Source organism: Daktulosphaira vitifoliae, unplaced genomic scaffold (genome assembly GCF_025091365.1).
Source record: "Daktulosphaira vitifoliae isolate Bord-2020 unplaced genomic scaffold, ASM2509136v1 Scaffold_1, whole genome shotgun sequence".
Taxonomy (NCBI): domain Eukaryota; kingdom Metazoa; phylum Arthropoda; class Insecta; order Hemiptera; family Phylloxeridae; genus Daktulosphaira; species Daktulosphaira vitifoliae.
Window position 1 is genome coordinate 83,827,006 of NW_026099572.1, and position 10,411 is coordinate 83,837,416.

At 29.0% G+C, this 10,411-nt stretch overlaps 1 long non-coding RNA gene across 1 annotated transcript; it reads left to right on the forward strand.

The window, feature by feature from the left end:
- The first annotated feature begins 1,727 nt into the window (after positions 1–1,727).
- Positions 1,728–6,736, forward strand: LOC126903182 (uncharacterized). The gene is made up of 6 exons (XR_007703439.1): positions 1,728–1,868; positions 1,931–2,060; positions 5,545–5,618; positions 5,688–5,820; positions 6,263–6,299; positions 6,364–6,736. It is a non-coding gene; the product is annotated as an uncharacterized LOC126903182 (long non-coding RNA).
- Positions 6,737–10,411: the final 3,675 nt, after the last annotated feature.

A 10,411-nucleotide genomic window follows, 5' to 3' on the forward strand; every position in this document is an offset into this window, starting at 1 on the left:
ATACGTCAAAAGATCACAAATCGTATCTAGTCGAAGACATTACCCTTAAAAATTGAAAAAAATTCCCTCGTTCCCCGGTAAATGGGGAAACCTCCAAAAAAATTACAAATTTAAAAATCGCTAATTTTCGAAATTTTTTCAATTTTTTTTACTTAAAAGTGCCATAACTTTTTCAAAAATAAACATATCAATATAATTCTTTTTTATATAGATGCATAATATCATTACCTTTCATTTGGTATATTTTTTTCATAAATTTAACCCTTAACCTGCCCACAAGGGGGGATTTAAAATGACAACTTTTTCACAAAAAATTAATTTTTTTAACTTAAATTTTGAAAATGTTCCGGAAGGTCTGACACTTTTATATATATCTTAAATTAAAGCTAATGTAATATGCTTTATCATGAAAAAAAAAAATTTCGGACTTTATCTTATCTTCATGGTGAAAATGGCTACCGAATGCTATTTTTGTGTGAAAATTTTCGATTTTGTATTTTCCATTTTTAACTTTATTATGCTATAACTTTTTGAAAAATGTATGAATCATTACAATTTTTTTATGAGAAGTAGTATTTATATAGATCTTTCATTCGACATACTGTTTTTTTAAATCGGACCATTTCCCTAAATACAGGGGGGATTCAAAACATAAAAATGCATATAGAAAGTAGAACTTTTTCAACTTAACTTTTGAAAGTGTTCCGGAAGGTCTGACACTTTTATATATATCTTAAATTAAAGCTAATGTAATATACTTTATAATGGTAAAAAAAAATTTCGGACTTTATTTTATCTTCATGGTGAAAACAGACATTAAACTTAATAAAAAAAATACGATTTTTGTAAAAAAATTATTTTTTATATTTTTAACTTTATAATGCTATAACTTTTTGAAAGATGTATGGATCAATATAATTCTTTTTTTTGTAGATGCATGATGTCTTTACCTATCATTTGGTATATTTTTTTTATAAATCTAACTTTTTACCTGCCTACAGGGGGGGATTCAAAATGACAACTTTTTCACAAAAAATTGACTTTTTCAACTTAAATTTTGAAAGTGTTCCGGAAAGTCTGACACTTTTCTATATATATTAAATTAAAGCTAATGTAATCTACTTTATTATTAAAAAAAAGATTTCGGACTTTATTTTGTCTTCACGGTGAAAATGGCTACCAAATGCTATTATTGTGTGAAAATTCTCAATTTTATTTTTTACATTTTGAACATTATAATGCTATAACTTATTGATAAGTGTATTGATCAATATAATTTTTTTATGGGAAATACTATTTTTTAATATTCCTTTTTTCATTCGACATACTTTATCTTAATCAGGATATTAATAAGGAACTAGCAGTTTATGAAGATTTTGGAGTAATCCACCAATTTTTAAAATTAAACACTATCTAAAGATTTGCATCGAAGCGTTTTTTATGATAGTGATTTTAATCACTGTCAGATATCATTATACTTGATCCAAATATGTCATGTCACCACTGTACCGCGACCCCCCTGTGCTGGGTTTTTTTTTAATTGATTTTTACATTTTGAATGGTAAATTTAATCACTAGATGATGTAATTATATAAAAATATATTTAAATATGTGATTTATTAAGTCTAAATGTTATAATGTCAAGTACATAAAAACATGTTTCTTTTTTTATGAAATTATTATATAAGAATAAATATTAATATTTGCACTATTTTAGTATAAATTGCAAAATATTGAACGTAAAATTATAAAGCTAAAATTTAAATATATTTTTTTAAATTGTTGTTTTCTTAAGTGGAAATATCTTTGCAATGTATTTAAAAACTATACTAATCTTTTGTTCATTATGTTTCTTTACCGACACAATGGTAAGTATTAATTTAACTATTTATTTATTTTTTTAACAAATATAATAACTAAATATTTAAAGAGCGAAGGACTTGATTCACTACAAATACAAACTTTCCAATTATTAACACGAAATTTTAATGACAAAGAAACAATAGAAAAAGTTTTTAAGTATTTTAATATCGATAAAAAGTATGAATATAACTCTGAAGGTAATTGTAACGTATAATTTTTAGCTTCGTAATTTTAACATGAATATTTATACAAAATGATTTTTTTAGTACTTGCCACTCAATTTATCTTAAAATAATAATTTTTTTGTGAATTTTATATTTCGCTTTTGTTAGTTGTATAATATATAACTATATAAAATTATTGAAATACATATTATACATTTCAATTTATCTGTTATAAAATATTATATGTTTTCCTTTTATTTGTTATGGGAGTATCAATTTTATTTTTTTTAAAGGCAATATACATATTTAACTAACCCATAAAATATAAAATTATGTAATTAAGAAAACAGCTGGTAAGGATAATACCTTTTGGACAGTATTTTGAATTTATTAACATTTTTATCTAGTGATAAAAATAGCAGGATCCAACCCAATCAAACTTTAACTTCTGTAATACTAGTCCATAAAAAGTTATCGATAATCTATTACTTATTTACATCACTTTCTATTTTATAATTTAGGTAAATATGTATGTGTCTATTTAAATGTGCCTATATTTATTTTGCTCTCTTGAATATGTATTTAAAGTAAAAATATAAAATTATACTCAATTAGATATACTATACAAATATTGTTATTATGAAAACAAATGGTCAATAACATTATTTGGACTAATATTTCAAAGTTATTAATATTTTTAAACCTTGTTGGGAAGTAGAGTGAGATAGAGAAATATCTAGTAATGAAAATCATAACTAGATATTTGCCCCTCACAATAAGTCAATACATTAATTTGTTAATAACATCTGATAATAACAATTGTTAATAACAAACTGACTGGATCATCAAAAGTTATCCATAGTCTTTTGCTTAATTTTATCATATTCTATTTTATAAGTCAGGTAAATATTTTTATATCTATTTTAAAAATAATTTTAACCCCCCCTCCCATAGGACATGGAGAAGGATGAACATAAAAATTTTCTACAACAAATAAAAGGAGATTTGTAAGTAACTAACAAAAACCAAAATAGTAATTCACAAACAAATTATTATATTAAGAATTGACATCATTCAAAGAATGACCTCAGTATAAACGTTAATAATAATACTTTGCTTTCTTTAATATATAAAGCTAAATTGATTAAAAGGTAAAAACTATTTTAAGTCAAATTATTCAAATTTACCAATTTATGTGAACAAAGATAAAACGTTCAAATTTAAATACTAAAAATTCAATAATATTTAAATATTTTTTAAACTATTTTCACCTATGTGATATTTAATTTTTTTTTCTTTGTTTTATCTGACTAATTGAAAATACTTTAAAAACCTTTGGGTAATTATCCTTAATCTAATTATCATTAACTATGGTTTCTGTGTAAGTATTATTTGTAAGAGTTTAGTATACCTCTCAACCTCTTAGGAATACAATACTTTCATTTATACTGTAATTCAAATTTATTTTTTTGAGTATCATGACATGACATAAAAAAAACTGAAATTAACATTTAAAAGCCGTCATTTCAGGTGTTGACCATTCGTTAGATGTGCATTCCATGTTTCCTTTCGGGTCCGTAGAAGAACTCCATTTAATTACGACTGTTGCTTAGAACAACAGTTTCCTGGGTATTTTACCGATACGTGGCTAACTTTCTTCCTCCAATTTAGAGTAAAAAGTATAGTGAGTCCGTATATTTCTCATCTAGTTACTTATCAATAACGTAATTTACCATTAAAAATTTCTAGCCGAATTTGTTCTAAAAATTTGGGAAAACTAAATAATTTACTTAATAAATTTTTAAAGAATCATTTTATCATTCTACATACAAGTTTTTTTTTATTTTATTTTCTTTAAAACTTATTCCAGTAATATTATATTATTATTTATAATATTAAAAAATATTATGATGTTACCATTTGTAGATGTATGTCACTTATTATGAATATACAAGATCACCAAATCAGGGTTCTCTTATTTAAAATACAAAATAACCAGTTAATTATGAGATGAAATTTACTTATTGTAGAGATTATTAATTACGCGCGGGACCCTCATTATAATTAACCAATTAAAATAGAAAGCATCAGCTTCCAAGATCACACTAGAGATCACTAGGTTACCCGCTTCTGACTATAATAAGCCATTGTTCCCCATCTAAACCAGTTTTTCCGGTAATTTTAAAATACACAAGAAATACGACGCTTTACTCAAGATATCACTCTCTGGGACTTATTCGTTTTTGTTAATCAACTTGGACTTTTGTTTTAACGAACTTGGCGCCGGTGGACAGAGTGAAGGTTGTAATTAGATATTATTCTAGAATTGGGTATATTAGGTTAGAATATTTTTATAAGCCTATGTTTATTGGGTAGCTAGTCTTTGAGCTTAATGTCTATGTTCTAACGAACTCGTACCGGCGGTCAGTGCAAGAAAATATGTGAATATATTTTTAGTGTTTAATTTTTGTCTTAGAGATTATTGTGCCGCATCCTTTCAAGTCACTAGCGACGGGACACATTGGGCTACCACAATACCACTTTGATATTTTTTTTACATACATATAAATATTTTTGAATCTTGTTTTGGCCAGGCCAGAGGAAGATTTAAGAAATATTGGTGTCGATCTCTCAATAAAATATATTCTCTCAAAAGAAAATACTTATTCAACAAACGTAAAAAAAATAATAAGGACAAATTATAAATTATATTTTTAATAAAATATAGAGTGTATAGAATCTTTTACAAGTAAAATCAGTTATATTTTGTGTAATAAAGTTATATTATATAAAATTTGAATCGTTTTCATAAGCAATTAATTGACTATATGACGTGTAGTATAAATCGTATACGTAGTGTATTTAATACCAGAATCAACATTGGATTACTTGAAATATTATTGCATTATATTGGACGTAAGATAAGTACAGTTTAACCTATGCTTTCGAACGCCCAACAATCTATTGTTTAATAAACCATTAATAAATTAATAAAAAAATTATATAAATTTAAAAAATATATATTTAATATTCAATATTCCACTACCCTATACTGCATTATATTATACACTATATTCAGTTTCTTTTATTATTTTTATTTATTTTTTTGGTTTTTCACATTCTGGAAAACAAACAAAATGTAGATGGGGTCAATTTACTTATCCTATTAACTAGTATCCTATAATATTTGGAGACTACTCAAAAAATTGACTCAAGAACTGCTACTGTATTTAAATTATTACACTACGTTTGTTGTGCCCTAAGTATTATTAGATAGTACTTGTTTTTACAAATTATGCGATTCAAAACAAAAAACAAAATCATAAATAAAATACAAAAGTAACCCAATAAAACCTCCCATAGATATTTTTTTAAATTACCTGTAAAAATTTTGAAAGTAATAATTATAATAATAAATTTATATTTGAAACACTTCTATATCTTCATTAATTTTTGAGAAAAATTATTTAACATGCAATTTTAATCACCCTGCATTTAAGGAATAATTGATTTATAGATAGTACATACGTAAGAGCTTCCAAGATGCTAAATTTTGTGGCTGAAGTTAACAAGTTAGACACGAACGCTATAGTAAATTCACATATTAATTAGATTATCTTATTTACCTGAATTATTAATAAATTATTTTGCATTCATTAGTTTGGAAGACTGGATACAAGTATAGTTGAAGATATCTCAAATAAGTTCAGTGAACTTGACTCGAACAATGATGGTATTATACATGGTAGTGATTATTAAAATGATTAAAGAATACGAACACTTAGTTCATAACGTAATTATATATTTATTTAGAAATATTCATAATTTTTTACAAATGAGAATCATTGCCCAAGATTCTTTTCTCTCTTACGCAAAAATAATTGATAGAACTGATAATAGAACTCACTGATAGAATGTTAAAAAAAAATTTTGCTCAACGCCCAATTAAATACAGAAATTTAAAAATAAGGTCCANGTTCACGTGAATAAGCTTTCATTGATTCACGTGTATTAACCATACGTGATTTAATTTGTTTCATTCACGTGATCACGATATATGTGAACACGTACATTCATATTCACGTACAAAAACGGGACCCCTAATTATTACAAATAAGCAAATCGACGTTAAATTTGTTTACATGGTACATTAACCTAGGAATGGGGGAATTTTTAGCATAGTTAGTACGATGGAATGGCGCGTAGAATGTATATAAGTTCTTGGTACGANTTAGAATACACAGATTGATGCTTGGAAGAAAAAAGTTAACTGTAATTATTTAATAAATTATTTACAAAATTCTATTTTTTTCTTTTATATTGTTTTATTTTTTAGCTGACTATCTTTACGAGTTAGGCGATGTACTGCTCGAATTATTACGATTCAGGTCAAAGTATTATGGTAATTTTTTTTTCAAAATTGATTGGATATGCATTAACATGTTTATTGAAAATATCAAAAAAGGTTATAGTCCAAAGGAGATATACGTACAAGATATGATGAAGGTTATTCATTATCATTTTAGAACTTTTGATGACTTTCCTTTTTTTTCGTACCCTCATTACGATTAATAAACTATTTCATCTGTTTCTTAGTATATGTTTAAAATAATCCACTAATGTTGTTATATTTTTTAATGTACATTACAATTTACATGTCATGTAATCAAAATTTAATTTTAAGTGTAAAATAAAATTCTAGAAATATATACTAGTAGTTTACTTATTTTTAAATAAAACCATGAAATTGTTAATCAAGATCTAGTTAAACATTCTAAAACACTTGGAAACATTTTGATGTAAAAAATATTTATTGTTTTAAATAATCAGTTATGGCGACCGTTTCACCCACTTTTATGTGCCATGTGCCCTAATTGGCGCCACATTACATTTTTCAGCATGTGGTTGAAACGTTACTGAGACAGGATGTCATCGAAGAATAAGAAGTCGACCATTGTTGATTACGTATTATGACATCAATTTTTTAAATTGTTTATTGTAGAACACTTTACTATTGTCCGGTTACAAAAGCTCATGATAACGACCTTAATTTAATATTCTGCTAACTGCGGTGGTAATTTCGTTAGTTAATTTATTTTTTAGCAGAACGCATTTTGAAAATCAATCGATCTACGTTAAGGTGTACCGATTTCATCTGTCAGAATATGCATACATTTCCTCGATGTTAGCGTACTATACATCATCGAGTCCATTGATATTTATTTGAGCACGTGTGTATGCCCAATGAAGTTCGTTAGCAATTTTCTTATTCACAAAATCAATGATATTAGCTCAATTTAATCAACTTACTCCACTCCTTCAATAACGTAAACTTTCTACAAGATTGTCCTAGTCTATTGCATTCTATTTTCTTATTGTTCATCCTCAACTGTAGAACTATATCGACAACCGATGTTTCTCGTGGCTGTTTTCGCTGTTGGTTTCAAACAACGATGGGGACTGTCTGCATCGCCACCGTCGTCGTCTTCAAACAACCGTTTAATAGTGTTTACGTATTTTTTAACCTTCTTTTTTCAACAATCCGTCTGTATTTAAATACACATCGGTTTTTGCTGGAATTGTATAGTATAGTATAGTAGAGTACCATACAACATTGTATTGCGCAATAATCTGATTTTTATTTTTTTTTAAAACAGTTATTTTTTTTTTTTTTGAGATATACATTTTTTTGATTATATAAACATTCAGGTTTTAAGTTTTAAAAAACTCAAATTGTTTTCAATTTTTCTTTCGCACTAATTGCGGGGAACATTTATCGTTAAGCTACTAATTAGCCCAAAAAAAAAAATTTCTGTGAACTTTAATTGCATTAACCGTTCTAGTCTATTGTGATATTTAAATTTATGTTACTAAAATTGTAGTTTTTTAAGTTCAATTGTTGTTATCATTTTCCGTGGCTTAGTTTTAATTAGCATCTCTGGCCAGTAGCTCTGCAAATTGTGAGTACTATTAAATTTATGTATTATTGATTTTTGTGTTCCCTTCTGTAATTTTGTGTAGTTATATTGAGTGTGAATTATTAAACAGATTTGAATATTAAGTGTATTTTTTTCTTTTTATCTATTTTTGATTCCATCGCTAACCAGAAGGGTCTTGTGAATATTATTCTAGTCAAAAATCAGAAGGGTATTTGTTAGATAATATTGTGGGTTAATTATTGATTATTATCATTATTATTATTACTTTCTATATCTGTTCAGTGTTCCACCAGTATAAGTAATTAGTCTAGTCATTATTATTAGTTTACAAAAAAAGTGAGTTCAGAGTTGTGTTTCGGGTACGCACTATAAAATTTAGTGCCCCTGTTCTAAACAATAACATACGCCTAAGTCTTCAATTGATCTTTTACAAGAATCCAGAAGAAACAATACAAAACTTTCTTATTTAGAATTTATTGTGATGAAAGAATTATAAGAATGGAATTTCTTTAGATATCAATATTGATTCAAATATGTCTTATGATGTATAGAAATGTCTAAGAAATTTTTTCAAGTTTAAAATTACCAACATCAATGTATAAAAACCATTGAATATAACTGTTTTCTGAAAAAAACTATATCGATCAATATGTACAATATACATATCTTTAAAAATAACAAAAACCACCGTGAAAATAGATGCTGCTAGTTTTAAACATGACAATTTTAAATTACAAAATATATGAAAGTATAAAATAAGAATAAATGTAAAATCATTTTTTAAAAAATGTTAAAAAATATATTTATAGCTCGTTAAATAAAATAATTACCTTCAAATTGACTTGGTATAATGGAATTGTATAAAATCTAAGATTTGAAAAAATATATTTGTTTCAAAATAAACTTTTGTTGTGTAAAAAATTAAAAAAAAAATATGGCAGCATATAGACCAATCAGGCTGTTACTCAGATTAAGCATACTATTTGGAAAACTCCTACTCAAAAGAATTAGGCCAATATTACAAGAGCACTACATCTTACCCAACACTCAGTTTGGGTTCCACGAGATACACAAAGTTCATAGGTTGACCGACACAATCTTAGCATTTGAAAACCGCAATTATTGCACTGGTCTATTCTTCAACGTAGCCCAAGCCTTTGATAAGTTGTAAGACGGTCTGCTTTGCAACTTAAAAAAGTTATTACATGTGCCTGTAGACTTTATAATAAAGTCTTGCCTTTAATAAAGTGACCTGTCTCCCCCCCTTTACAATATTTTTACGGCAGACATACCCTAGTCTACTAATATTCTTCTTGCTACATTTACTAACAATACAGCTATACCCTCTACTCATAGTTATATTACTGCAGCTGCCGATTATCTACAAACCCACGTTAACATCATAGAATCATGAGACGACGATGTTCTCATTGGAGACTTCAGCATACGCTCTGCACATGTGGACACTGACACCAATCTTTCCTTTGAACAAAGGTTCGCAAATCGGGCAAGAAATTCGGATGGGCGGGACAGACTAGCTAGTCTCGCCGGCCGGCCTAGCAATATGATTGGGGGTAGCCGCTGATTGGGATCTACTCCCTATCCGAGGCTCTAAGTTAGATTAATTCATGTTGCAATGAAGGGGGGCCATAGCGCTTGGCAACGTCATGTTCACAAGGAACGTCCATGTCATTACCAGCTATGAGCTGGCCCCACTTCACTAGTCAGACGTCAGATTAGTCAGTTAGGGTCTTACTAACCGTTTCGTGGGCATTAACCTTTTTTCTTTTTTTTCCTCCTTTTCGACTTGATTGTGGACCGCCCCGGAACTGCCGTAAGGCATTTCTTTGGGGCGGCCCACGTCGTCTTCATCTTCATACCACCGCGCTGAGAAACGGCCCAGGTTTACACCAGAGCCGAATCCCTGCACGGCGTAGCCCCTCCGTTAGCCGGACCCCACTAGAGGGTCCGTTGCCCGGGTTTGACCACGTGGAGGTGGGAGTACGCTATCTACACAAGTGACGGTCGGATTTTGATCCTGACCTACTTTTTGGCTGGGGCAGTCTTTTGATTGATGCCCCTCCTTCCTGCACCTGAAACAGGCCTTCGACCTGTCCGGCCCTTTACAAGCGTGGCGATGTGCCCACGTTCCAGACACCTGTAGCACTGAGGACCTTTATCAAGAATCCTCAGCCTACAGGATGTCCAACCTATCCGGACTCGGTTTATTGATATCAGGCGATGGGCAACTCTGAGGGGTAACTCACACTGCGCATACCGCCCTTTACCGACGGTATTCGTGTGGACCGTGATTGGTCCCACGTGCGGCGGCAGTTCTCCGTCAGGAAACTTCATGGCGGTGCTAAGTGCTCGGTGCACGTCTCGCTCCTCCTGACACTCCTCCACATCCAGGAAAAGGACAGTGCCGGTCATCGAAGGTCGGTG